The sequence below is a fragment of the Monodelphis domestica genome, chromosome 4 (genome assembly GCF_027887165.1).
Source record: "Monodelphis domestica isolate mMonDom1 chromosome 4, mMonDom1.pri, whole genome shotgun sequence".
NCBI classification, from domain to species: Eukaryota; Metazoa; Chordata; class Mammalia; order Didelphimorphia; family Didelphidae; genus Monodelphis; species Monodelphis domestica.
In genome coordinates, this window is record NC_077230.1 from 406,370,357 (window position 1) to 406,398,276 (window position 27,920).

A 27,920-nucleotide genomic window follows, 5' to 3' on the forward strand; every position below is an offset into this window, starting at 1 on the left:
CTTGTCCAAAAGTGGAATCGATTATTGGTATAGTCAGTCAATAAGCATTTATTAAATATTTACCCTGTGCCCAGGTACTGTGTTAAACACTGGGAATACAAATATAGATAAAAAGAGACAGTCCTTGCCCTCAAGGAAGTTACATTCGAACAAGGTAGAAAATATCTAAAAGTAATTGAAAAGGAGATGAGGAGAAGAAGGTACCTGGAGACAGGGTGTGATGGAGGAATTCAGGGGAGTTTTTTATGATAGTAAGTTTGTCATCAATGGAAGCATTCAAGTGAAAGTTGGGTGAATGCTTGTCAGAAATGTCTTAGAGACGATTCTTGCTTAGAGGAGACAAGATGACTTTCTAGGTTCTTTTCCATTAGGGACTTTAAAATAACAAATTAATTAATTAGATTGTTACATTTAAATTCCCAGGTATCTCCCACACTTCCTTTCTCCCCTCACTAGAAAAGGCATCATTTAACCAACATGTTATATATATGCATACATATAAAATATATTTATATATATAACATATAAACACAGATATACAAAAACTATGTTTTGTTTGTTTCTGTATATCATTTTTTTCTCTGGAGCTAGATATATATCCAGTCATTCTTCAAATAATATTTCTGTTTCCATATACAATATTCTCTTGCTTCTGCTTGTTTCTTTATAATTTCATGTAGGTCTTTCCATATTTTTCCAAAATTAATCAGCTTGTCAATTCTTGCTCTGTAGTAATATTCTATCACAATCATATGCCATAACTTATCCAGCCATTCCCCAATTGATGGCCATTCCCTCAGTTTCTGGTTCTTTGCCACCATAAAGAGGGCTGCTATACCTATTTTGGAACATCTAGGTTTTTTTCCCCTCACCGGAACATGTTAAGACAAGAGACAATGCCAGGAAGGACTTAATTCTTTCATCTCTGGAACTCCCACTCTAGACTGTCTCCTCATTGCTGGGTATCCATTACCACTAGGAAGTCTCCAGTGATGGGCCACTTAATTCTCATCCCATCTTCTCATGTTAGCCTTTCCACTCTCCCTCCCCTTTTAGTTCTGGAACCATTGTCAGACAAATCCTGCCATTGCTTATAAATAAATGATTGAATGAAGAGTTTATTAAATGCTCACTATGTACCATTCATTGTGCTAAGCTGGGGATAAAACTGGAAAAGTGAGATTCCCTGCAAAAGGACCCTTAAATTGTAATGAGGCACATGTCAAAGGTTATGGCTATATGTCATATGGAAAGGTTCAGTGGTCCCTAGGATGCTATAGCAAAGAAGGTAGTGGTGCCTCTTCTTCATTGTCATTTCAATTGATAAAAGCATATTGATTTTTGCTGTTGAATGATTTGATAATACTTAGATGGCAAAAACCTTCTTTGCTGCATCTTTGGTATTTATGACTATTGCATTGGTAGGAGCAGTTACCAGGCTGAGTTTCCAATAGGGACTGTTTCCCAAGATGATGGCTGAAGACACTAGACTGGAAGTATGGTTATCTCTAGTGGTCTTGAACTATTTCCTTTGGGATCTGATAGGAGATGGGAGTCAAGATGGTAGTGGTGTGCACATTCTGCCTACTGAGTTTCCCTCAGATAGGCTGGTTTACCAATTCTACGTGTGGCATTTGGCCTTTCTCCCAGACGATTGCTTCTCCAGATGATGGTTGTGAAGGCTAGGTTGGAAGCAGGATGAGTGGTTTGGGAGGTGCTGCCACGACTAAATTCCTGTTCCTCTCTACCTATTAGTGGCAATTGGACAGTAGCTGTTGTTGATGGTAATAAGAAAGACCCTTTTCTCACAATGATTTCCCCCTTCAATGATGGCTAGAGAGCTAGGCTGGGAGCAGGTCTGGCAGTCTGGAGGGCACGTCTATCAGATCCTGAGGGAGGTGGTGATCAAAGATGTTGTAGTAGCTTGATTTACCCGGCACTTGCTGCCTCTTGTCTCTCCTTCAGGATACCTTGCAGTGCCATATAGACTAGCTTACTTGCCCTGAGAATTTGGAGAGGGCATACCAGTCTTCTCTATTAGTCCATTCACTATTTCTGAAATGTTGTAAGCCTAAGCACACCTACCTGGCTACCACTCCCCCATATGTATTGTTAGCTCCTTGAGATCAAGGGCAATCTTTGCTTTTGAATTAGCATCCTCAATGCTTAGCATGGAACCTCAGATACAGTAAACACTTAATTTTAATGAGCTAATTCATTCATTAATTCATTTTCAACTCTGTTTTGATGGCTTTTAGACCCAAGTTTTCAGAGAAAACTTCAACCACTGAATGTGTGCTGTACTCTTTTTTCAGAACTCCTCCTGCACTGTTAGAACTCTTTATCATTTTCAAATGGTTTCCTGTCTGTTTCTTGTCTGTCCTCAACTAGTTAGTCATGCTAAGTAAGTACCTGATGTTGGAGACAGCTCAATATAGTGGAGAGAGAGCCCGACACAGCAGATCTAGATTCCACCCGAGACTCTGTTATTTACGAGCCATACGTCCCTGGAAAAGTTGCTCTGCATCTTTCTACCTTAGTTCTCTCATCTATAAAATGGACATAAAATTTTTGTGACTGACTTAACAGATTTACATTGGGGAAAGTTCCTCTGCAATTCGTAGAATGCTGGAATAGAAATACAAGTCATTTGGATGAGGAGAAGGATGCAAATAGAGCTACGATTAATCAACCAATAACTACTTACATATTAAATAGCTATTATATTGGAGGCACTGCATTAGTTGCTCACTATACAAATAAAAATGAAATAAATTCTGCTCTCTTGAAGCTTGTATTTTATCATATATATTTAAGATTTGCAAATCACTTTAAATGCATTAGCTCACTTGAAGATCAAGACAGCTGTGTTAGACAATGTTTTGGGAGGTCAAAAAATGCGATTTCATCAGTGTAAGGAGCTCTTGGTGTGTTAATTCCTCCCCCCACTAATGTAGATCAGCTATTCATCTGTAACTTAGAATCTTACAGGGTTGCTGGCATCACTGAGGAAATTAAGGGACTTGCACATAGTTGGGCAGGGAGTATGAGTTAGAAGTTGGATTTGGTCCTAGAACTTCTGGACTCTAAACCTTCTATCCACTGTAGCAAACTATCTCTTTGCTATCAAGGTATTACTACAGTTTTCAAACCATGTGCCGATATACACTGAAAGCCAAGGAGTTTTTATGTTTAATGAGTCCTGCATAAAACAAACTCTTGGGATTTTCTTTTCAAGCCTCTTATTCTTTCTTCTGTGTTCTAAGGTCCTTTCCATCTCTGATTTCTATTATTATTATGATTCTAAGTAGTAAATTTTGCATTGTAAGTTCTCTCTCAGTTTACCCACAGACCAATGTGTCAGGCACATTTTCTGGGGCTAATTGATTAATGCTTTTAGTGCACCTTGGATGTGAGGTATACTTTATGTGGTGCTAAGTGGTTCTGAGAGATGCTTGCTGCTTACTTGGCTATAGTCCAGAAGTACTGTGATTTGGGGGAATACACTCTCATTCAAAGAAATGCCTTCCTCTTTATTTTGTGAATCCAGGCAGATTCTGTCCCCATTCTCTGAGCTTCACCACCCCTCAGACACACAAGGTTAACATAGGTTTCTCTGCAACTCTTGTTCATTTTGTTATGTGCTAGAAATGATTTAAAGAAAAGATTTCCTTTGCCAAGAACCTTCACAACACAGGAATCATTAGAAGTGGTGGACCAAAAACCATGTTCAATCTTGCTAAGGTCACAGGTGAACAAACAGCAGCGAGCTTCCGACTGGCATCCTGTCTACTGAGTTACAACTTTATTTATTGGTGAACAGAGTTTAAACTAATATATGAGAGAGAGAGAGAGAGAGAGAGAGAGAGAGAGAGAGAGAGAGAGAGAGAGAGAGAGAGAGAGAGAAGGGGAAAATAGAGAAAGAAGGGAGATGGCTTCAATTGTTAAAATAATGATTACAATTGCAGACTTAAAGGACATTACAGTTAGGAAAGGTCTTAGAGATCAATGAATCCAATTCCATTCCACTTGACAGAAAAGGAAACAAAGATCCAGTGAGAAAAATAATCGTCCAGGATCATGCAGGGAATAAATGGAAGATATAGAACACAGAATTTATGACTGCTAGTCCAGTGTTTATTCCAATCAATCAACCAATAAACTTTTATTAATTGTTTTCTGGATACCTACCTTCATTGCTCTAGATACCAAGGAACACTGCACTAAAGAACTAATAGTCTATTGACAAAAATGGCATGCACACATTCAAGTGAATATATAATACATCCAAAGTGAATGCAAAGTAACTTTTTTAGGAGAGCAGCAAAGGGAAGCATTTCAACTGGGTTTCTCAGCAGAGATTTCCTGTAGGAGATTAGGAGATGGATTGTAGCTGAGCTTTAAAAGAAGTCAGGGATTTTAAGAGACAAAGGGGACAGCCTATTGAAAAGAAAAAGAAATGAGAGATGGAACATTGAAGATGGGAAATGAAAGCAATACTGAGTGGATGGCCCTTCTTGACTCAGTTTCCAATCATCTGTGATTTAGCTCTGCTATCAATAAGGGGGCCAATTAAGGGATGCCTCCATTATCTCAAAGCTGAAATTCTTTATGGCTAAAGCAGAACACACACACACAAGATTCTAGAATCCTCGATTTAGAGATGGAAGGAAATTTAGAGGGTATTTGGTTCACTCCTTCACATTTAACATTTGAAGGAACTGAAACATGGAGAAGTTATATAATTCACCCAGGGTGTAAGTGTCCAAGATAGTATCTGAACTTTGGTCTTCCTGACTCAAAGTCTAGCTTTCTATTTATTCACTTCCCAAGGAATGGCAGCCAATAGGCACAACTTTATGGGAAGTGTCCTAGGACATCAGATATGAGATTTCATTTGTTTACCTGTTAAATGGGTACAAACAAAAACAAAGTGCATAAAAATATTGCCTTAGAGGTAAAGGAATCAGCAGCTGGGAGTGGGATAGTATGGGGGAGAAACCAGAAAAAGCTTCATGCAAAAGGTGGTATTTGAGCTGAGATTTCAGAGTTAATTGAGTCTTTCAAGACAAAATGAAAATAATCCCTTTCCCTTGAAGAAATAATATTCTACCTAGGAAAAGAACATGCATATATACAAGAAATACACATACACACAAAACCAGTATAAAGCATTCATATATGTATATATATATTTAAACATATATGCATATGTGTTATATATGTGTGTGTGTATAGATATGATGCATGTGAGGCTTCATATTGGAGATGGCACTTGATTTGACTTTTAATGGAACTTGGGGATTCCAAGAAGCAGCTAGATGGTGCAGTGGATAAAGTACTGGGCTTGATTCGGAAGACTTGTCTTCCTGAGTTCAAATCTGGCCTCAAACACTCGCTAGTTCTGTAACCCTGGCCAAGCCACTTAATCCTGAACTGGAGAAGGAAATGTGAAATAATTCCAGTATCTTTGTTAAGAAAATCCCTAATGAAATTATAAGAGTAAGACATTACTGAAATGACTTAACAACAAGGGATTCCAAAGGCAGCGGTGAGGAGGGAGGGCATTCCAGGCATAGGACAAAGACAGAGAGGGAGATGATGAAGTGTCTTGTGTGAAGAATAATAACAAGAGTGATCAGTTTGACTGGTAGAGGGTAATAATGTGTAAGAAGATTATAAAGGTAGGATGGGATCAGTTTGTACTGAACTTGAAATACCTATCAGAGAAGTATATATTTCATCCTGGAAGTAATAGACATTAAAACTTACTGAATGGGGGTGACATGATCAGATCTTCATTTTTAAGAAAATCATTTTGGTGGCTTTGTAGAGAATGGATTGGAATGGGGAGAGGCTTGAAACCAGAAGACCAATTAAGAGGCTGGTGCAATAATCTAGGAAAGAGGAGATGAAGGTCTAACCTAGAGGGGTTTCTGTATGGGTAGAATGAAGGGAACAGAAGGAAGAGATATTGTGGATGAAGAAATGACAGCATTTGACAAATTATTGGATATTTGGAGCTGATTCATCACTCTGCGGTTGTGAACTTGGGTACCTGGGAAAATGGCACTGCTATCAACCCAAACTGGGAATTATGGTAGAGGGGTAGGTTTCAAGGGAAATTATAATTGGGGATTTTGGATATGAATTTAAATTGCTTGTGCAACACTTGTTTGAAATGTCCAATAACCAGCCAAGCTCAGGAGGGAGATCTGGGAGTCATCTACCATAAAATTGATAATTAAATCTTTGAGGGCTGAAGAGACCACCAAATGAGAGGGTGTAGAGTGAAAAGAAAGGATGGATCTGAAGAGAACTTCCATGATAGCATCTATTATTGGTGGTTATGACATAAGTAATGATCCAGCAAAGGAGTGTAAGAAGAAGTTATCAGAGAGGTTGGAGGAGAATCAAGTGAGAACACTGTCCACAAAAAGCAAAATAGAGAGTTAAGTACAGAGCCCCATCCCCACCATTGCAACTATGAATGCCAGCCTTACTCCTTGTTCAGAGTTTAGATTTAAATGTGAGTCTCAATCAGATAGAACTGACTATCTAATTTAAACAGACTAAAATGAAATTTCAAAGTGGCATTTAATTTAGGTTTAATAGCTATCATTTCCACTGGTATTACAGGTATTAATTGTTTAAATACACTTTGTGAGATTTAATGAATTCATCAAAGTAAACCATAGGCTGGAAGACTTGGGGGTCAAGTGATTTCAGGATGTTTCCCAATAAAAGAAATGCACACACAACAAATAACACCTGTATTTTAGGGGAAGTTTCCCAATGGTTTTTCATGCTAGAATACCGAGGAACCTATTTTTCTGTCAATCTCTGGTGTGGATTCAACATTTATTAGCCTGAGCTAAGTTATGGGGATTTAAACAGCAATAAAACATTTTCTACCCTTAAGAAGTTTAAATTCTACTTCAGAGAAGAAAGTACATGTACCACAACATAAATATGTTGGAATATCCATTGGAGAATGGAGTGGTGATGTCAGTGATTTAGTGATTCTCTCTGATAATGAAGTATGAGTGTTCAGTCCTTTCAAGCGTAGCCAACTATTTATGACCTCATTTGGGGTTTTCTTGGCAAAAAACAAAACAAAAGGGGGCAGCTGGGTGGCTCAGTGGATTGAGAATCAGGCCTAGAGATGGGAGGTCCTAGGTCCAAATCTGGCCTCAGACACTTCCCAGCTGTGTGACTCTGGGCAAGTCACTTAACCCCCATTGCCTAGCCCTTACCACTCTTCTGCCTTGGAGTCAATTGACTCCCAAGAAGGAAGGTGATGGTTTAAAAAAAAACAAAAAACAAAAGCTGGAGTGGTTTGCCATTTCCTTCTGCAGCTCATTTTGCAGATGAGGAAACTAAGTCAAACATGGTTAAGTAATTTACCCAAAGTCAGCTAATAAGGCCAGATTTGAATTCAAGTCTTCTTACTCCAGGGCCAGTGCTCTATCCACTGTGCCCCCTAGCTAGAAAATTGCAACTCAATTCTTTTTTTATATCCTATGCTATTTTTGTCCTTCTGAAAGTTAAAACATGGAGTCTACCCAAAGGTCTGGAGACTTCTTGGCTTCCTTCTAACATCTGAATCATACCAAGGGAGAATTCTGGCTGTCCACCTGATATCCTCTGATCTTGCCATGAGACTAGATTAATTTATTTTCTTGTACATTTCCCTAATTATATCTTTTACTCCAAGTCTTCTTTTGGGTGTCTTATCTGTTAGATGTTGCAGCCTGCTCACGTCACCCTTTTTATGATTTTTAATTGAAAAATTTAATTAATTAATTAAGAATATTTTCCATGATTCCATGATTCATATTCTTTCCCTCCTATCCTCCCCACCCCAACCCATAGCCCATGTACAATTCCACTGGGTTTTACTTGTGTCATTGATCAAGACCTATTTCCATATTATTGATATTTGCACTAGGGTGATCACTTAGAGTCTATATCCCCAGTCCTATCCCCATCGACCCATGTGATCAAGCAGTTGTTTTTCTTCTGTGTTTCTGCTTCCACAGTTCTTTCTCTTTCTCATAAGTCCCTCAGAATTGTCCTGGATCATTGCATTGCTGCTAGTAGAGAAGTCCATTACATTTGATTGTGCCACAGTGTATCAGTCTCTGTGTACAATGTTCTCCTGGTTCTGCTCCTCTCACACTACATTAATTCCTGGAGGTCTTTCCAGTTCACATGGAATTTTTCCAGTTCATTATTCCTTTGAGCACAATAGTATTCCATCACCAACATATACCACAACTTATTCAGCCATTCCCCAATTGAAGGGCATCCCCTCCTTTTCCATTTTTGCTACCACAAAGAGTGCAGCTATGAATATTTTTGTACAAGTCTTTTTCCTTATTATCTCTTTGAGGTACAAATTCAGCATTGGTATGACTGGGTCCAAGGGCAGTCACATGTCACCCTTTTGATGTTCATAGTGTCTCTTCTAGTTGTCCTCTTCTCTCCTCTCTCAAACAGTCACCACCACAGCAGTGTCCCATCTCACTTGGACTTTGGTAATGACCTAATTGATCTCTTTATTTCAACTCTCTTCTCCAATCCCAGTCCATTAGAAATTGATCTAAAGAAATATGAATTCCTATATGAATATCCAGGTGTTCTTACTGATGTCCAGAAGATGTCATTTGACATCTCCACTCAGCTGCCAAAGTGATCCTTGAGGTCTCAAGCACAGGTCTGAACATCTAATCCTTCTCTCCTTTACCCACTAATCCAAAAATCTTCAGAGGCTCAGAAATTCTCCAGAATCAACTAGAAATTTCTCTTTCTGGCATTTAATTCCCTTCACAACTTGGTTCCTTGCTACCTTGCAATCTTCTCTTACATTTTAGTCCCTCTTAAAAAAACCTTACCTTCTGTTGTAGAATTATACTGGTCATTGATTTCAAGGCAGAAGAGAGGGAAGGGTTAGGTAACTGGGGTTACGTGACTTAACTAAGGTTACACGGTTAGGAAATGTCAGCTTAGATTTGAACCCAGGACCTCCCATCTCCAGGTCTGGCTCTCTATCCACTAAGTCACCTAGCTGCCCTGCTTACTTTAGTCCCTTCTAAGTACTCTAGGATCCATTAACACTGGCTTCTTAAATGTTGCTTACACAATGGCACTCCATCTGTCATCTTTACTGGCTGTGCTTCATCATCTTCTTCCTCTCACTCTGACTCCCTCATGCCTAGAAGGGTCTTCCTTCCCTACTTTTGCCACCTGACTTCCTTCAGATTTCAGTGCAAATTTCAGATTCTATTGATGATATTTTTTCTTGGTCCTCCCTGCCTTCCCCCGAGCCACCAATTAGTGTCTTCTCTCTGAGATGTCCTTCTATTTGCACTGTATGTATCTTCTCTGTATTTAAGTATTTATATGTTGCCTCCTCCATTAAAATGTGAGCTTCTTGAGGGAAGGGAAGGTTTTTCACTTGTTTTCTGTCTGTAGAACTTAGCACAGTGCATAGCACATGAGTAAATGTTTGACTAATGCTTGATGGCTGATTCTCCATATACCTGTCCATCACCTTCTGCATGGTATTCACCCAATAATTTTAAAATCATAGCAAAAGTGTCTTGATTGTCAATACATCTCCTGAATTTCTTTCTGTTGTTCACTGTTTATTTTAAAAATGTTTCATCGACATTCTTTTCTTTCTTGTCATTCTTATTGCTCCTATGCTGTGACCCCATATAATCCACCCCCAAAGATAAAAATCCTTTGTAAAAAGTATAAACAAGTGAAAATGATCAACATATTGGCCAACGTGTCTCATTTCTCACTTTCTTCTCATTGTATTGATTAGAGGTCTTCACCTTTCCAAATTGTTTTCTTTGAATACATTTTCTACTTTTGTCATGTCTAAGTTGTTTTTCCTGATTTTTTTCACTTCATCGTGCATCACTTCATGCAAGACTCCCCAGGTTCTACTGATTTTATTTTTTTTCATGATTTCTTAGGGAACAATAATATTCCACCACATGCATGTTTCTTGTTTTTAGCTATTCCTCAATTGATGAATACCCAATTTGTTTTCAATTCCTTGTTACAACAGATAGTGCTGCTCTCTCTCTCTCTCTCTCTCTCTCTCTCTCTCTCTCTCTCTCTCTCTCTCTCTCTCTCTCTCTCTCTCTCTCTCTCTCCCTCCCTCTTCCTTTCTTCTCTCAGTCTCCATTTCTTTTCTCTCTCCCTCATTTCTCTTTCTCCCTCTCTTCCCTTTCCTCTTCTCTCTCTCTCTCTCTCTCTCTCTCTCTCTCTATATATATATATATATATATATATATACATACATACATATCATATATATACATATATAAATTCTTCCCCCTCCCCTTTTTATTCCAGAAGCCATATCACTGGGTCAAAGAGTTTGATTAGTTTGTTGATTTGGGGCATAGTTCTGAATTGTTCTCTAAAATATCCAAAGTTTAGGATATTTCCAAATCACTTTGGTTAAAGGTAAGGGGAAACCAGGAATGCAATGCAGTCTAGAGGGCATCTGGGTGGTTCAGTGGATTGAGAGGCAGACCTAGAATTTGGGAATTTTGGATTCTAGTCTGGCCTCAGACTACCTAAATGTGTAACCCTGGCCAAGCTCCATTGCCTACCTCAGAATCAATGCACAGAATTGACTCTAAGAAAGATAAGGTTGTTTTTTTTTTTTAATGGAGGACATACCCAGGACTACTCCCATAATCTCAGTCAATTCTTTTCCAGGGATTTAGCTAGAATTCACTTTCATTTCCAAAACTAGGATTGACTCCTGGATACCCATTAGCTCTATGTTTTGATACAAGCCCAATAGGGCATGCCCAAGTCTCTTAGCTAATCCAAACAGACTTCTTATTTCCCCTAGGAAGATATGGAAGTATAGTTCATATGTAATAATAATAAAGCAATAATAAGCAATAAAATTCTTACTTGTATCTGGATGTGACATCTTGTCACTTACTTGAAATGCTGAGAAGTAGACAAATAAGTCCCCCCAGCATGATGTAGGAGTAGCCACTATAGCATGCTACCCTTGGAGCTAACAGGCTCTGGGTTCAATTGCTCTGCCATATATATATATATATATATATATATATATATATATATATATATCCATGGGACTCAATATCTGAACCAATTTATAGTTCATGACAACTCTTTTAGACTATAAACAACTTCAGAGAAGCTTCCAGCTTGAATTGGTCAAGGACAATAGCTACTGAAAACTTTCTAAATTCCTGAGATAATGGGTTTGTCTCAATCTATCTTTATATGGATAGAGACTAGACTTGTGATGTCATGTTATAAGAAACTCTGTCTACTGAAGAAGATAGAAACCTTATTTGAAACGTAATTATTGGTCAGTCAGGGTCCCATGAACCATTAGAGAGTGGACTGAAGACACTTTCCCTGACCTCCACAATCTCTTAAACCTTTCCAGAATAGAAATCATGAGCCAAAATAAAGCAACTTTAGCTGCCTCCATTGTCCAGGATACCCAGAATTTTAAAGAGAATAAATTAAACCTCCTAAAATACCAGGAACTGACTTACACTGATCTTGAACGCAATAAACACCTCTCCCATACCTTCTGCATTAGAGGAAGAGAGTCTACACTAGAGCTAAGTACATAACATGTTTATATTAAAAACCCACCCCCATATACTGGTTATCTCTCTTTCTTTCTAGATACCCCAGTTCCAAAGTGCAGATGTTTGTTCAGGCCTTGACAACTGGCTTGGTCATAGCTCCTTAGGAGCAAAAAGTCTGTCATAGATGGTAACCCTGAAGCTCTGCTGCTGGGGAAAACAGGCTCTGAACTGCAGGTATTGAGTCAGAGACCTGAGGAACAGAGGGAAAGGGACAAGTCACTAGAACAAGACACCATGCTTATGGGGCTCCTCCAAGCCCGAGGAAAACAGCACAGCATAAATTTTGACCACTAAAAAGTTGGTTGGAGGTGTAAGATTAAAATTAAAAATTAATATCCAATACTCGAAGTATTATATTTTATAATATTTATTAATAATCACTTGAAGTAGAGGACAGTGATAGCCATCAGTAAAGAGCAGTTTCCTGGATAGCAAAAATGGGAGAAGAGAGCTCCACAAACTTATCTTCAAAATGTAAGGACACAACATGAGGATGAAAGAGTAATACTTAGAAATGTAGTTCAAGGTTACAAAGTTCTAATTATAGAATCCCCGATGTGATCCTTTGGGAGACTAGTCTCTCCAATGGATCATGTAAATATAACCAACTTATAACTCTAAAGATTTTTTAACTAAAGATATATACAATATTGCAGTTTCTAAAGGGAAATTATAATAATTTGGGAATAAGAGGAAAATAAAAGAGAAAAAACAAAACCAGTGATTGCTACATTGACAAAAAACCAATTTGGGGGTAGTCCTCTTTGGCATAAGAGTATATATATTCAAAATGAATTGTTCAACTCCCCACTATTCAAATTCACAACATCCCACTGTTTGCTCTGGACATTTAGCTTTGTGTGGTTTCTGTAGGCATCTTCATGGTGCCTTCTCCAAATAGTTCACTTTCTGGATTCAGGGAGGTAGCAAGTTTCTTATCTTAAAATTATTCCAAAAAGAATTTAAATTTTGCATTACAGGATAATATAATGGCTCAGTAGATTGAGAGAGCCAGGACTGGAGACAGGTGGTTCTGGGTTCAAATATGACCGTAGACACTGCTGGATAACCCTGAGCAAGTCAGTTAACTCTCATTGACTAGCCCTTACTGCTTTTCTGCCTCATAAACAATATACAGTATTGGTTCAAAGACAGAAGGCAAGGGTTAAAAAAGAAGTCAAAGGGGGCAATGTTGGATTGAGAGCCAGACCTAGAGATGGGAGATCCTAGGTTCAAATCTGGCTTCAGACACTTCCCAGCTGTGTGACCTTGGGTGAGTCACTGAACCCCCATTACCTAGCCCTTAACTCTCTTCTGCCTTAGAACCAATACTTAGTATTGATTCTAAGACAGGAGGCAAGTGTCAAAAAAAGTCAATTTTACTAAAGATCTGGGCTGATGAACTGTGAAATGCCCAGTGTGGGAGGAGAAATCTGGTAAGGGTAATTGTGAAGAGGTACATGGACAAAACCTGGGAACACCTTACTTATAGGTGAATGCTTCTTTTGTGGGACAAGATTACAATATGGGAAGGTATAGAATAGGCAGAGAAAAGAACAAGAGAATAGAGAGGAATGAGTGGTGCCAAGTAAATCAAGGTCTTAGAAAAAGAAGAATCTACAAGGTTGGGTGAGGAGGTAGGAGGAAAGACTGAAAAGGGAAGGGAAAGAAGGAAGCCTTACTTTGGAGGTGGAAGGGAATTCCCTGATGAATGTTCCTATTAGTGAGGAGAAATGGTTGATGAAGAGTGATGAGATGAGACCTTGGGATTTGGTACTTAAAAGTCTATTTGCTTGGAAGGAGAGTGTAGCAACCTCTTGAGGAAACTGGCACCTGGAGGAGTGAGAGAGCATGGACAAAGGGAGGAGATTCTCAGGCAGATATAAAGGCAGAATACAAAGTCAAGAAGAGAGTATAGAATAGTGATGGGCTACATAGAGACATGTAGGAGAGGCCCTACCATGAATTTGTGTCTTCTCTGATTGCTGAAATAGTTTGCATTGTCCTGGAAGTGTCATACAATGGAAAAGGAGAATCCACAGGGCAAGCCCTACTAGGTAATAGCAGAAAGTGTCTAGAGATGAGAGCCTAGAGTGGATACCTGGAAAGCTTTGACAGCATAAAGAATTCAAAGAAAAGAGAGAGACCAGATAGCTAGCAGTAGGGAATGGAGCAATGCAATTTGGAAAGGTACACATAGAGAGAAAAAAAAGAGGAATATGAAATAAACATGGACAAAACAATTAGGAACTATATTCATGGCAAGCTGTCATGTCCTAGAAACAACTGGGAGCCATGGTAGGTTTTTGAGCAGGTAAGTCAAAGGAATAATCATGTATTTAAGGAAGACTATTTTGCCAGTTGTTTGGAGGATGGATGAGAGAAAGACAGAGATTAGAGGCAGGAAGATCATTTAAAAGATTATGACAATGAGATGAGTGAGAGAAGTGATGAAGCCTAGAACTAGAGTGTTAGCTGTGAGTGAAAAAGAGCGCTAGTGGGAGAGAAGAAAGCAGTTAGCCTAGAGCTTCTAGCATCTGGCTGTCTTGAAAGGCCATTCATATCATCCTTCCCACTCTGGGCAGGACTATAGTTCAACTTTGAAAATCATCTCAGACTGTGATAGTTTATAGTCTTCTCTCCAGGGAGCTAGCTCTCTAGTTAATGTCCTGCCCTCACAAAGTCTCCAAGGGACAGGTGCTGTGCTCCCTCACTCTGACTCATTCTCCTCTTGGCTGCCAACGTGATTTACGGAAAATGTATGTCTTTCCATGACCATAGCCTACTCGATAAACTCCAAAGGCTCCATATTGCTCTCTGAATTGAATACATTTAGAGTTATATGTTGTTTACTTAAAGCCTTTTTTACAACCTGTGACCCAGGTTCCTTGATCTACTTGTCCTTCATGTATGAGGTTTTAGCACTGGACTCCATTCATATGTATACTTCTTTAAAAAATCAATTCAAATGTCACATTCTGAAGGAAGCCTTTCCCATTCTCCAAAGGGTTCAGAGCCTTCCCCTTTAAGGTTATTTTCCATTTGTTCAGTTTTTTGTTTAAGTTTTGACTGTATTTGGGGTTTTTGTTTTTGCAAAATACTGAAGTTGTTTTTAATTTCCTTCTCTAGTTCATTTGATAGATGAAGCAACTGAAACAAATAAAGTTAAGTGACTTGCCCAGGATCACACAGCTAGTGTCTGAGGGCAGATTTGAATTCAGGAAGATCAGTCTTCCTGGTTCCAGCCTTGGCACTTTATCCTTTGCACCACCTTTTATTGCATTGGGTAGAGAATGGAATCCTTTGGTATCCAGTTAAAGCTGCCCTAGATGTATTGGCCAGTGAATAAGCAACTGACTTTGAAGCTAGACGACCTGGGTTCAAATCCTCTCTTTTTTAGTTGCATTTTAAGTGTCATAAATAAGTTCCTAATTATGTACATCTTATCTCCTCCACTGAAATGGAAAGTTCTTGAGGATAGGAACTGGTTTTGTCTTTCTTTTTACCCCTATCCCTTAGCAAAGTGCCTGGCTTAATAAATGTTGATTGACTGAGAGATGGAAAGTCTAAGGCAAGGGATGGAATCTTACCTTGTAGTCCAACAGATTCCCAAGAGGTCATTGAATAGGATTTAGGAGTTCCGTGAACTTTGATGGGAAAAAATTAAACATTTATTTTTACTAACTAACTTCTAACAGATTTAACATTTCCTCCAAATACAAAAAAAACAATTCTAAAAAGGAGTCCATTGCTTTCACTAGATCACTGAAGGGGGCTGGGACACACAAAAGAAGGCTGCTAACCATTCATTGCTCTAAGATAGGACTGTCACTTGCTCAAGGTCACATCTGAATGGTTTAGCCAGGGATAGACCTCTTGACTGCCAACTAGGCAGCACTTTATCTACACTTGGATCTCATTGCGACAATAATTAGTCCAGTGATTAAAAAGCCCAATTGATGATGTCTTTCTCTCCCCTAGACCATGTTTACTGATGTATAGAATGTGCTCCAAAGATGAGCTATCCCTTTTTTTCTTCTTTTCCATTAGGAATGTCAGCTATATAATTTGAGCCTAATTTACTTTATGGTTTTGTATAATTGACTTGTTACACAGTCTGTTTGGAGAGACTTGGTGGCGTGAATGCTGATGGCTGTATCCTTGAGAGCCACATGGATAGTCTGGTGCAGGGGTCAGGGGGAAGTTGTCTTAGCAGAGCCTGGGTGTCTGAAATATGCCTTAGAACATCCTTTGGGAGTAGAGCCCTGTGGTTTTGGAAGGGGGAAATGATCCATGCCAATATTTCCTAATGGCATCCATTGAAGAACACTGATAAGGAAGCCCTTGGCACTATCTAGAGGATAGAATCCTTTTATATCCAGCTGATTAGATGGGTTAAAGTTGCCCCAGAAGTCAAGGCACTGGCTTTAGAACTAGAGGATCGGGGTTCAAATCTTCTCTTCATTAGTTGCTGCTAGTGTGTTGGTATGTCCTTGGATAGTTCACCACCCCTTGTAATCTTACTTTTACCTTCTCTGTAAAATGGGTATGTTGGACTAGCTCAACTCCAATGTTCTTCCCAGCTCTAGATCTGTGGTTCTATAACCTCTAACGGGGTAGCAAACTATGACTCAAGGATTAAACATTGTCCACTGCCCGTTTCTGTTTAGTTTGTGTCCATTTTTAACTTGTGGATCATACAAGTGCCAGCATTAGGCTGAATTTGTCCCACAGCTCATAGTTTGCCAACCTTTGACTTAGAACTAGAAATGACCATAGAGGTTAGTTAGTATAACATCTTCTTTTTAACAGATGAAATGGAGACTTAGAAAAATGTAGTGACTTGCTCAAGTTCACATAGGTAGCAGACAGCAGAGTAGCATTACTAAGCACACTTTACAGAAGAATCATCTCTGAGAGGGGAGAGACCTCAGAGGTCATCTGGGCCAACTCATCTAAGAAGATCTACCCTTCTAAGAAGATCTAGGAAGAAATCCCATCTAAGAAGAAATCCCTTCATAATACAACTGGCAAAGGCTTGTCTACTTTTTGCTTAAAGAGCTCCAAAATTCAAGTCCAGTCATGAAACGTTTATTAAGCTCCTACTGTGTACAAGGTTCTAGGCTAGAAGGGCAATCCACTATCCAAGCAATTCATTCCAATTTGTGGGAAGATCTTATTTGGAACAGTTCCTCTCCCCCTACTCCACGAAGCCTAAATTTGTGTCTTTTTATGTTCCACTCATTGCCCTCTTTGGCCAAGAGACAGAATGTTCTGTCCATTCTATAAGATTGAGGAGAGAATGTGAAGAACAGTAATGATTTCTTCTTTTTGAAAGCTTTGCTTAGCAGTTAATCAGTGCATATATTGAGCCCACTGTCGGTCACGCTGGGCTGGTCACTGGGAAGGATTTAGCAGAAGTTATAAATATGGTCCCTGCTCAAGGTCATGGTTTGTTGATGATGAAAATGGGATGAGAGTTCAGATCTTGTTTCTTCTAATCCGTTATTTTATGGTTTTTTTTTTAAACTACTCCCTTGTTCTTTCTATCTTGGCTCATTTGAAATCTTCTGGACTTGGGTCTAAGAAGCATGAGTTCAAATCCTACCTCAGGCACTTGCTAGCTGTGTGACCCTGGGCAAATCACCTCACATTCCTCAGCTTCAGTTCCTCCTTCCTCAGAAGAGGGTAATAACAGTTTACCTCTTGGAGTTGTCTTGAGAATGAAATGAGATAATTGCATGTAAATTCCTTTGCAAGCTTTAAAGTATATATATACACATACATATACAAAATATACAAAAATATATACAAAATTCGATGCTCAGTTTTTTTACTTTTGACATGTCATTAATTTCTCTTGGCCTTGATTTTCCTATCTGTAAAATGAGTAAGTTGGATTAACTGATCTTTAAGCTCTCCAGTGGCTCTTCATTTATGATCCAACTATCTCTTCTTTGGTTTCTCTTCCTTGTCCCCAATTTCCCCAATGACCCTTTCCCTCTAATTCTCCCTTCCCTTATTCCTTTGGCAGGTAGGGACCTAGAAGTTCCCATCAGCACTGCTTGGTTTTACTAATGGATCTTGAACTAAAATATTGAATCCCTGCTTTGGATCCAGACCACTGCTCCTTTGCCCAAAACAGTAAAAAAATATATTTAGGTGGCTCTTTCCCTTCCCCTCTGCTCAGCCCCAGTATCAGAGTTCTGGAACCTCTTATTTAGATCTTTCCCCAAGATTCAGGTCATATTCTCTTTAAAACTACTGGGGGGTATAGCAGGGTGTAGCTGTGTAGCTTAGTGGATTGAGAGTCAGGTCTAGAAATGGGAGATCTTGGGTTCAAATATGGCCTCAGATACTTCCTAGCTATGTGACCCCGGGCAAGTCACTTCAAACCCATTGCCTAGTCCTTACCACTCTTCTGCTTTAGAACCAAGACATGGTATTGATTCTAAGGCAGAAAGTAAGGGTTAAAAAAACAATAAACTGCTAGAGGGATAGTTGGCCTCGAGGACAATGACTGCCTTCAAACCCAGATCTCATAGTAGGGGAAGAAATGGTCTTTCCCTCCCTTTTGGAAGCCTCTGAATTAGTGGCATCACTCAAACACCTCCAGCAGAGTCTAATTGTCATTGCCCTCTTTCAGAGAAGCCGGAGCTGACAGATTTCTTTTTTCAAAGCCATATTGACTTTTTTGTTTTGTTTTATTTTGTTCCATTGCAACCATGGCCATGGAGATGAATGCTGCAGGGGACTCTGCATGGAAGGTTTCAGAAATGGTACATCTAGTTTCCTGGGGTAGTTGTAGCAGCAGAAGCAGTGGGATCCCCATCAGTGCTTCTCTGTCCCCAGCGGTCAGACACTTGATGAACAGGCTTTCACTTGAAATAGCAGAGAGGATTTCTTGAAGTTTTGTCCTCTTTTCAACAGTCTCTGAACTCTCCCAGCTCTCAGCAATCTGGCCAGTGCTCCCTTGGGCTCCATTTTAACTTCTCTTCCACTTACACAGAATCTATTGGGTAATATCCTGGTGAATTAGAAAGAAGATGTACTGGAGGGTCGATATTAACTACTGAGGAATCAACTCCCTGATAGAGCAGGCTGTGGATAGCCCAGGCAATCAAGCTAATTGTAGTTCTTCTAATTCACCAGCTGAAAAAGGGAAAGTTAAAAGCAAAGCAACAACAGTCTCTTTATGGGCTGGAGTAGTTTAAAATCTGCTCTTGCTGAAAACAAGAATCTTTGACTCTCTCCCCCTTTCTCTTTTTTCCTCTCCCTCTCTCCTCCTCTCCCTCCCTTCCTCCCTCTTTTTCTTCCTCTTCCTCCCTCCTTCTTTCTTCTCTGCTGTTTTCTTTTTCTCTGTCCCCTGCTCCCTCCTTCCTCTAACTTTCAGTCTCTATTTGTCTCTCTGTCTCTGTATCCCTTACCTCCCCCTTTTCTCTCTGCATCTCCATCTCTGTTGCTCTGTCTTTATCTCTTTGTATTTCTGTCTGCTTCCTTCTTTCACTGCCCTCTTACCCCACATGCTGGGCACAGTACAGGACACCCTTCAGGGTCCTCATCTGGAAAATACTGGGTTTAGAACAGATGACCCCCAAATTTTCTTTCAATCCAAATCCTATGTTCCAGTCCAATTCAACAAGCCTTTATTAAGCACTTAGAAAATGCTGAACAGTATTCTAGGCAGTGAGAACAAGTAGAAATCTGTAATAATCCTGGCCCTCAGGGAACTTCTATTCAGTTGGGGGGAACATAACAGGTACATATGTAGGTAAGCAATACAAAGTTTGGGGCATGGAATAGAACTGGCCACCTTTTCCTTATTCTCATTGCCGTAGTAATGGATGGAGAAAGTAGAGAGTTAAGGAGGAAAGGACATTTGAGCAGGGGTCTGACTTCTCTCAATGTGGTCCCTCCTGCCTGGAATGTGCTCCCTCCTCTCCCCAGAGGATCCTCTATTTCTCTCTCTGTCTCTGTCTCTGTATCCCTTACCTCTCCCTTTCCCCTCTCCATCTCCATCTCTGTCTCTGTTTCTGTCTCTCTGTCTTTATCTCTGTGTATTTCTGTCTCTTCCTCATTCAAACAAAAGCTCTCACACCATCTCTTAAAACCTTCTTGAAATTATTTTTGTAAAGGTGTTATATTTGCATTTACTTACTTGAGCACATTTCTGCAGGAAGCCATTTCCAGTTTTTCTTAATCTTAGTGCTTTTCTCCTCTTAGATTACTACACCCCTGACCCCAGTTTATCCTGTCTACAGCTTCCTGGTACCTGCTTGTTTGCATATGGTCTCTTCTCTTAGATCCTGAACTCCTGGAAGGTAGAGACACCTTTTTTTGCCATTTTTTTTTAACCCATACCTTCTGTCTTATAATTGTTGCTAAATATTGGTTCCCAGGCAGAAGAGTAGTAAGGGGCAAGGCAATGGATGTTAAATGACTTGTCCAGGGTCACAGAGCTAGGAAGTGTCTCAGACCAGATTTGAACCTAGGACCTCATATCTCTATCCTGGCTCTTTATCCACTGAGCTAGCCAACTGCTCCTTTACCTTTCTTTGAATCTCCAATGCTTAGCATAGTGCCTGATACACAGTAGGCACTTAATAAATTGCTTGTTGACTAACATTCCAGTAGTATGTTAATACCAGTAAGCATGGGGACTGTCATTTTCATGTTTGTATTCTAAGATTTAATCTATTCCATGCATGAGGTAGGTATTTAATAATTGTTAATGAAATGGAATTAGAATGAATAATTGATCTAGGGCTTTTGAAGCCTATCAAGCCCAGTTAAAACCTACAAAGAGGAAATGCCTTGCCAAGGGCTACACAGGTAATAAAAACACAGGGTTAATACCTGGATGCAAGTCATCTGTCTAGGAGGCCTCTTGGGGCATTATAAAGAGGAATGGGTTTGGAGTCAGAGGATCTGGGCTTAAATCCTGTTTTGGGTTTTTTTTTTTTTACTTATTATATGACCTTGCATAAGTTACTTCTTATCTTTGGGTCTCAGTTTCCTTTTCTGTTTTAGGAAGAGGCCAGACTCAGTTGGTTTTGAGGTCCTTTCCCATTACAGATAGATGATCTCATTTTTATTTCTCCTCTTTCCTTGACATCCAGCTGCCTCTCCATCCCCTGGGAATGATTTGGTCTCCAAGTAAAGGCCAAAGTAGACATTAGGAGGCAAGCCACAGTACAAATAAAAAAAGAGAAAAGGAAAAAGTCTCTAAAACATCAGGAAAATGAAGTAAAAAGAAATCTGGAGGTCCCATTTGCAGATCTTAATTGAACAAGATCAATCCTTTAGCCTTATTTAAATGCAGATGGGGACACCCTAAGCCATCTTCTAGTGAGTGTTTCTCCAAGTGCTCTGGTTTTAGAAATAGCATCTTCTTTTTGCCTGACCTTTCCACTTCGAAATTGCCTTTCAGAGAACATGTTAAGTCCTGAGGTAAGGACATCACTTCTTATTCCATTTATTCTTGCACGAAAAAGTATGTGTGTATTTGTATTTGTGTGTTTGTGTGTATGTGTTGGAATAAAAGAGAAGACCAACAGCTCCAAACAACTGAGAAGAAGCACATTTGAGTGCCCTTGATGCATCTATCCAGGTCATACTCAGAAAAAAAAATACAGAACTACTTTTGAACACAAAAGGCAGGGGATGTGGTGCCCTCCCTGAAGGGAATTGAACCCTTCAATCAAGGGCATGATTAGACTCAATGAACTCTAGAGTGGACATCTTGAATTTTAAGATTAATTCCAACACTAGTGACTTGTTATTTCTTTCCTTCCTTCATTTCCTTCCTTCCTTCCTTCCTTCCTTCCTTCCTTCCTTCCTTCCTTCCTTCCTTCCTTCCTTCCTTCCTTCCTTCCTTCCTTCCTTCCTTCCTTCCTTCCTTCCTTCCTTCCTTCCTTCCTTCCTTCCTTCCTTCCTTCCTTCCTTCCTTCCTTCCTTCCTTCCTTCCTTCCTTCCTTCCTTCCTTCCTTCCTTCCTTCCTTTTCTGTGATTCTTTAAACCCAGGCAAAACATTTATTGTGAAACAATCTGGAAAGGACTCCAGCATGCCAGGTCAGTCCTCTGTGGAGGGAAAACATGGAAAAGATCACACAGGATAAGAAGAAATGCATGGGATACTCTAGATGTACTCAGCCCCAATGAGTGGTATCACATGGAGTGTTTCTGCTTAGCTCTAGATGGTAGAACTGGAAAAAGGGTAGGCATTATAGAGTTTCAGATTTAGGCTTTGATGTTGGAAATGGGGAACCTAAACTTCTAGCAATTAGAGCTGTCTAAAAGTGAAATGAATTATTTTGGGATAGAATGGATGCTCCTCAGGTGTTGTATTGGTAAATGTTCAGTAACCAGTTTTTAAAAAATATTCATACACTTTTTAAATTTAATTTTAATTTTGACATTTTACCCATAATTTATCAAGGCTGGAAAAATTTAAAATACCAAAGTTGTGATTCATAACATTTGAGGATTTCAGAGGTATAAATGCTCACTCTGAAATTTTAATAATTATCTCCTTTGAACTGGCTCCAGCATACTCCTGATGCTTTCTCATTTGAGATTCCCCCTGCCCAAAGCTAGAAGACTAGTTGAGGATGTTGTGTGTGTGTGTGTGTGTGTGTGTGTGTGTGTGTGTGTGTGTGTGTGTGGTGGGGTTCAGTTAGTTTTGGATTGGACTGGATGGCCTTTCATAGTTTGAAAGCTTTCCAAGACTGAGAATCTAGGAATCTGTGAATAATGACATGGGGAAGCTGAAGCGAATCTAACCTTCTTTAACCAGCCCAAATTTGGTCTCAGTGAAAGAAAAAGAAATGGAGGATGAGATTTTTAAAAATCTATTCATTCATTCATTCATTCATTCATTCATTCATTCATTTATTTGTTTATTTATTTGATGCTGGGCTGGTTTCCCTTTTAGGGAGAAAGGCTGTAGAGACAGTGAAGGGGATTTGAGCTAATGGTAATTTGATTTGTCCTAACTGAAGGGAAGAGGAACCTCTGGGAAGTTAAAGACTCAAGTTTGGTTCTGATTAAGTTTCTTCATTGTTAACTCACCCAGGGATTCCCAAGTCCTTCTTAGTCAGACTTCTTCCATCAGGGGTCTAATTCCTTCCCATTGTCAGGACACACAGTCTGAATTCCCAGGAGGGAACAACTCACTCTTGAGTAATAAAGGGAGGAGGCCAACTGAGTATTCTTCCCTCTAGGGGAATACCAGTTACCCCCTCTAGAGAGACACTGGTGTTCTTGGTAATGACTTGTCATTAGAGACTGATTGCCTGAGCATATCTCTTTCTCATTTCTCAGATGCCCTAAGTTCTTTTATCTAATTGTCTTGGGAGAGAACCAGTCATAGTGGCACTAATAAGAATGTTATTATCTATTTATTTATTCTCCCACCTAACTTGTGAGTGCAACTTTTTTTTCTGTTATTTAAACTAAATTAGGTTAACTATGTGACTGGAAGAAGGCAATAGAAGAGTTGGGTCTCACCCAGCTAAGTTCCATAGGAATTGATTTTTCTTGGCCTTAACTAATTAGTGCAGAGAGTGTGTTCATGGGTCCAATCTGGAATCTCACCTGGACTCTACAATAGCCTCCTAATGTGCCTCCTGGCTTCCAGTCTCCAACCTTTCCAATCCTTCCTCCATATGGCTACCAAAATGATATCTGTCTTCTCCCTATTGCCTCTAGGATATACAACAAAAGACAGCTTGGAATTTAAGGCTAACCTTAACCTAGCTCCCACTTACCCTTCCAGTCTGATGTTATCTTATGTCCCTTCCCTCCCTAACTCTTACAGCTAAATTAACCTTTTAGTTGTTTCTTCTAGAAGACATTACATCTTCTTGTCATTGCATAGGTGGTTTCCTCATCTCTGGAATGCCCCACTTCCTCACTTCTTCCTCCTAGAATCTATAACTTTCTTTAAGACATAGCTCAGGTGCCAACTTTTACTGTAAACATTTTCTTTTTTTTTAATTGAAAATTTTTATTTAGTTAATTTAGAATATTTTTCCATGGTTACATGAATCATGTTCTTTCCTTCCCCCACTTCACCATAGCCAATGAGCAATTCCACTGGGTTTTACATGTATCATTGATCAAGACCTCTTTCCATATTACTAATATTTGCATTAGGGTGATCACTTTTCTGAACCACCTTCCAAGCACCCTTGGTTGTTAGTATTCTCTACTTCCAGAAAGTATTTCGTATTTACTTATCTGGGGCCATGTTGTATCCTACCAATGGAATGCCAGCTCCTGGAGAGCAGGGACTATTTCTTGTTTGTCTTAGCATCTGGCTTAATATCTGACACATGGAAGGTGCTTAGCAAGTGTTTGCTGAAATGAATTGAAAGGAGAAAATGGATCACTGGAATACAGGTAGCATTTGGGTGCCTATTTTGGGGATGGGAGCATAATTAAGTAGGGAGTGATTAAGATATTATGACTGAAAGGGTGACCGAAAAGCCTCCTGCCCCTCAATAACCATCTTGTTCTCCAAAACCATCTTGGGCATTACCAAGAAGGCTTTCCATAATGGGACATAGTGTAATAGTACTGAATTTATAGAATCTCAGCTTCTCTACTTAACTATCTGTTACTGTGAACAAATGACTTAAATTTCTGGACCTTAGTTTCCTTATCTGTAAAGAGAGGGGGTTAGATTAGATAACCTCTAGAATCCTGCCCACCTTTGAATGTATGATTTAATGACCTTGCCTAGAGGTGCCTGAACTTGACCGTTAGCAGCAGTTCATCCTTTTATGTTATATTTAGTCACTTCATTCCAACTCTTTGTGACCCCTTTTAGTTGTTTCTTCTAGAAGACATTACATCTCCTCTCTCCTTGTCATTATGTAGGTGGTTTCCTCTTTCCAGCTCTTTGTGCCCCTACTTGGGGTTTTCTGGATACTGGAGTTGTTTACCATTTCTCTCTCCAGTTCATTTTACAGATGAGGAAACCAGGCAAGCAGAGTTAAGTGACTTGCCTAGGGTCACATATCCAGTAAGTGTCATAAGTCAGATTTGAACTCAGGAAGAGGAGTCTTCCTGACTCCATGCCTGGTACTCTATCCGTTGTGTACCTAGATGCCCTTCTTTCATGTCATTTAATGGCTTCATTAGAGGTATTATAGTACAGTGGAAAGAACACTGAATTTAAAATGAGAAGATTTGGTTTAAAATCTCAGTTCTTTTACTTACTCCTATATAAGACTCTAGGCAAGTCTTTTAAAATCCTTGGTGTTCAGTTTCCTCAGATATAAAATTGAGGGGTGGGATGAGATTACTTGTAGGGTCCTTTTCAGTTATAAATCTCCACTCATATTGTGCTCCTCAGTTTCTTAATTTTTCTGTTCCTGTTTCCTCATATATAAATGAGGATTTGGGAGTAGATGCCCTCTCGAGTCCCCTTCAGCTTTAAATCTGTGGTCTTATGTTTCTTTATTAAAATGCCAGTGTGAGAAAAAACACATTGAATCAACAACACTGGTTCAATACAGTGAATTTCAGTAAGGACTTATTCATCATGGCAGCTAGGTAGCAAGTGGATAGAGCACCCTGGTCTAGTCAGGAACACTCACCTTCCCAAGTTCAAATCTGGCCTCATATACTTATTAGCTCTATGACCTTGGGTAAGTCATTTAGCCCTATTGGCCGGAATTTTCTCATCTGTAAAATGAACTGGAGAAGGAAATGGCAAACCATTCCAGTGTCTCTGCTAAGAAACCCCCCAAATGGGGTCATGAATAGTCAGACGTGCCTGAAAAATAACAGAACAGCAACAATTGTATGTGGAGTGGTGTTGCTACTCTGAGGAAACCATCATACATTAAACCATCCCAGGAGGAGCTCACAATATAATATGAGAAATAAGGCATGCATTTGAATAACTATGACAAAGTAGACGATGAATTCATTTATCAGGTTATTATTCTTCCCTGATGGAATGGATAGGCAGCAGAAGGCACCATGCACTTAATGAAAGAAGGTCACTGAAAGTGTGTGTGTGTGTGTGTGTGTGTGTGTGTGTGTGTGTGTGTGTGTGTGTGTGTGTAAAGAACAAAGAAAAAGAAATCAGCAAGCAGTAAAGATACATTTTTATATTTTGCTAGATGATGGATGACTCTGTAGCCTTGCATTCTCCTGCAACAAAAATGCCCCTATAGGCTACAAACATCCCCTTTCTATGTAGGGAAAGGGGAAAGTAGATAGCTCAGAAGATTGTAGATTTAAAACAGGAAGAGACTTTAGGGATCCTTAAGTTTAACTTCCTCATTTTAGGGAGGGGTAAACTGAGACCCCAAAAAGGAACCTGACCTGACCAAGGTAACACAGGTGGCTGGTATAGTGGATAGAGTTCTGAACTTAGCATCAGGAAGACCTGAGTTCAAAACCTGAACCTGGAAACTTAGCTCTGTGACTTTAGACAAGTCATATAAACTTTTTGGACCTCAGTTTCCCCATCTGGTAAAATGATTGAACTCATTGGCCTTTAAAAGTCTCCTTGAGCTTCAAATTTATGATCCTGTGACCCTGAATAGCAGAATTGCAGTTCTTTAACTATAGGGCTCCTTCCACTATGCTTTCTGATAGAGTCTCCTTGGCAGCCACTTTGAAGAATAAGATTGATCCCTCAGCTTCTTTTCAGCTACCTGAGTGTACATTTTAAGTCCTTCCAGTTCTGACATTCCAAGTTGCAAAGTCTCCCCCAATTCTTGACATCCTCTGTTCTAGTGATTCTCAGCTCTGAATTTTCTATTCTATGGCTTTATCTGGATATCACATTTTCTGGCTCTTCCCAGCTTTGACATCCCAGGTTCTAAAGTTTCCTCCAACCCTAACATTCTGTGTTTGAAGACCTCTCCCAGCTCTGACATTCCCAGTCCTAAGGGCTGTCTCAACTCTGCCATTATCTTTTCTGAGATCATTCTCAGATCCCAATTCTCTGTGTTAAGGGCTCTACCAGCTCTGACATTCTCTGTTCTAAGTTCCCTCACAAGTCTGACATTCCATGCTCTCAGGTCCCTCCCAGGCTTCTGATTGCATATATTCTAAAGAATTCTAATTCTGACATTCCTTATTGTAAACTCCCTTAACATATAGATCTAACTTCCTATGTTTTTCTGAACAGAAGATGGTGGGGGAAGGAGGTCTGATTGCTAAAAGGGAACTAAAGCATCAAGAATTGAAATATTTTCTTTCCTTTCCACAGACTTGCTTTTTATGTGACAAAGTCTGACCTGTTTGGCATAGATTTGACGAATGTCTTTTTTTCCTCCAGGCAGTAATGTTCCGCTCAATAGTTCTCAAAAGATAGGGGGTTTTAGTGGACTGCGTGCTCAATATGAGTCCATAGTCTGATGTCAGTCAAGAAAGTTAATGTGAGCTTGGGATGCATTAAGAGAGATGAGGACTAGGGAGGTGATAGGCCTGCTGTCCTCTGCCCTGGTAAGACCACATCTAGTGCATTGTATTTCACTCCTTGTGCTACATATTAGGAAAAAAATTAATAGGATGACAAGTACCCATAGGAGGGTGACCAGAACAGTAAAAGTCTTTATGTATATGACATAGGAGGATAAATGAAAGGTCTGAAGGACAAAAAGAACAGAAGGAAGGAGGGAAGTAAAGGAGGAAGAAAGGGGAAATGGAGAGAGGGAGGAAGGAAGGAAGGAAGGAGGGAAGGAAGGAAGAAAGGAAGGAGGGAAGGAAGGAAGAAAGGAAGGAGGGAAGGAAGGAAGGAAGGAAGGAGGGAAGGAAGGAAGGAAGGAAGGAAGGAAGGAAGGAAGGAAGGAAGGAAGGAAGGAAGGAAGGAAGGAAGGAAGGAAGGAAGGAAGGAAGGAAGGAAGGAAGGAAGGAAGGAAGGAAGGAAGGAGGGAAGGAAGGAAGGAAGGAAGGAGGGAAGGAAGGAAGGAAGGAAGGAAGGAAGGAGGGAAGGAAGGAAGGAAAGAAGGAAGGAAAAAGAAAGGAAGGAAGGAAAGGATAGATTTATTAAATGCTTAATCTGTGCTAGGCACTAAGTAAAAAAAAGGCAGTTTCTATCCTGTAGAACCTTACATTCTTTTAGAGAAAATTCAACATACAAAAGAGAGCTGAAAAGTGTGTGTGCGTGTGTGTGTGTGTGTGTGTGTGTGTGTGTGTGTGTGTGTGTGTGTGTGTGTGTGTAAATGAAGGTACCTGGTGTGGGGAGAAATGAATAGATGTCTGTCTTACTGACTTCTTTGC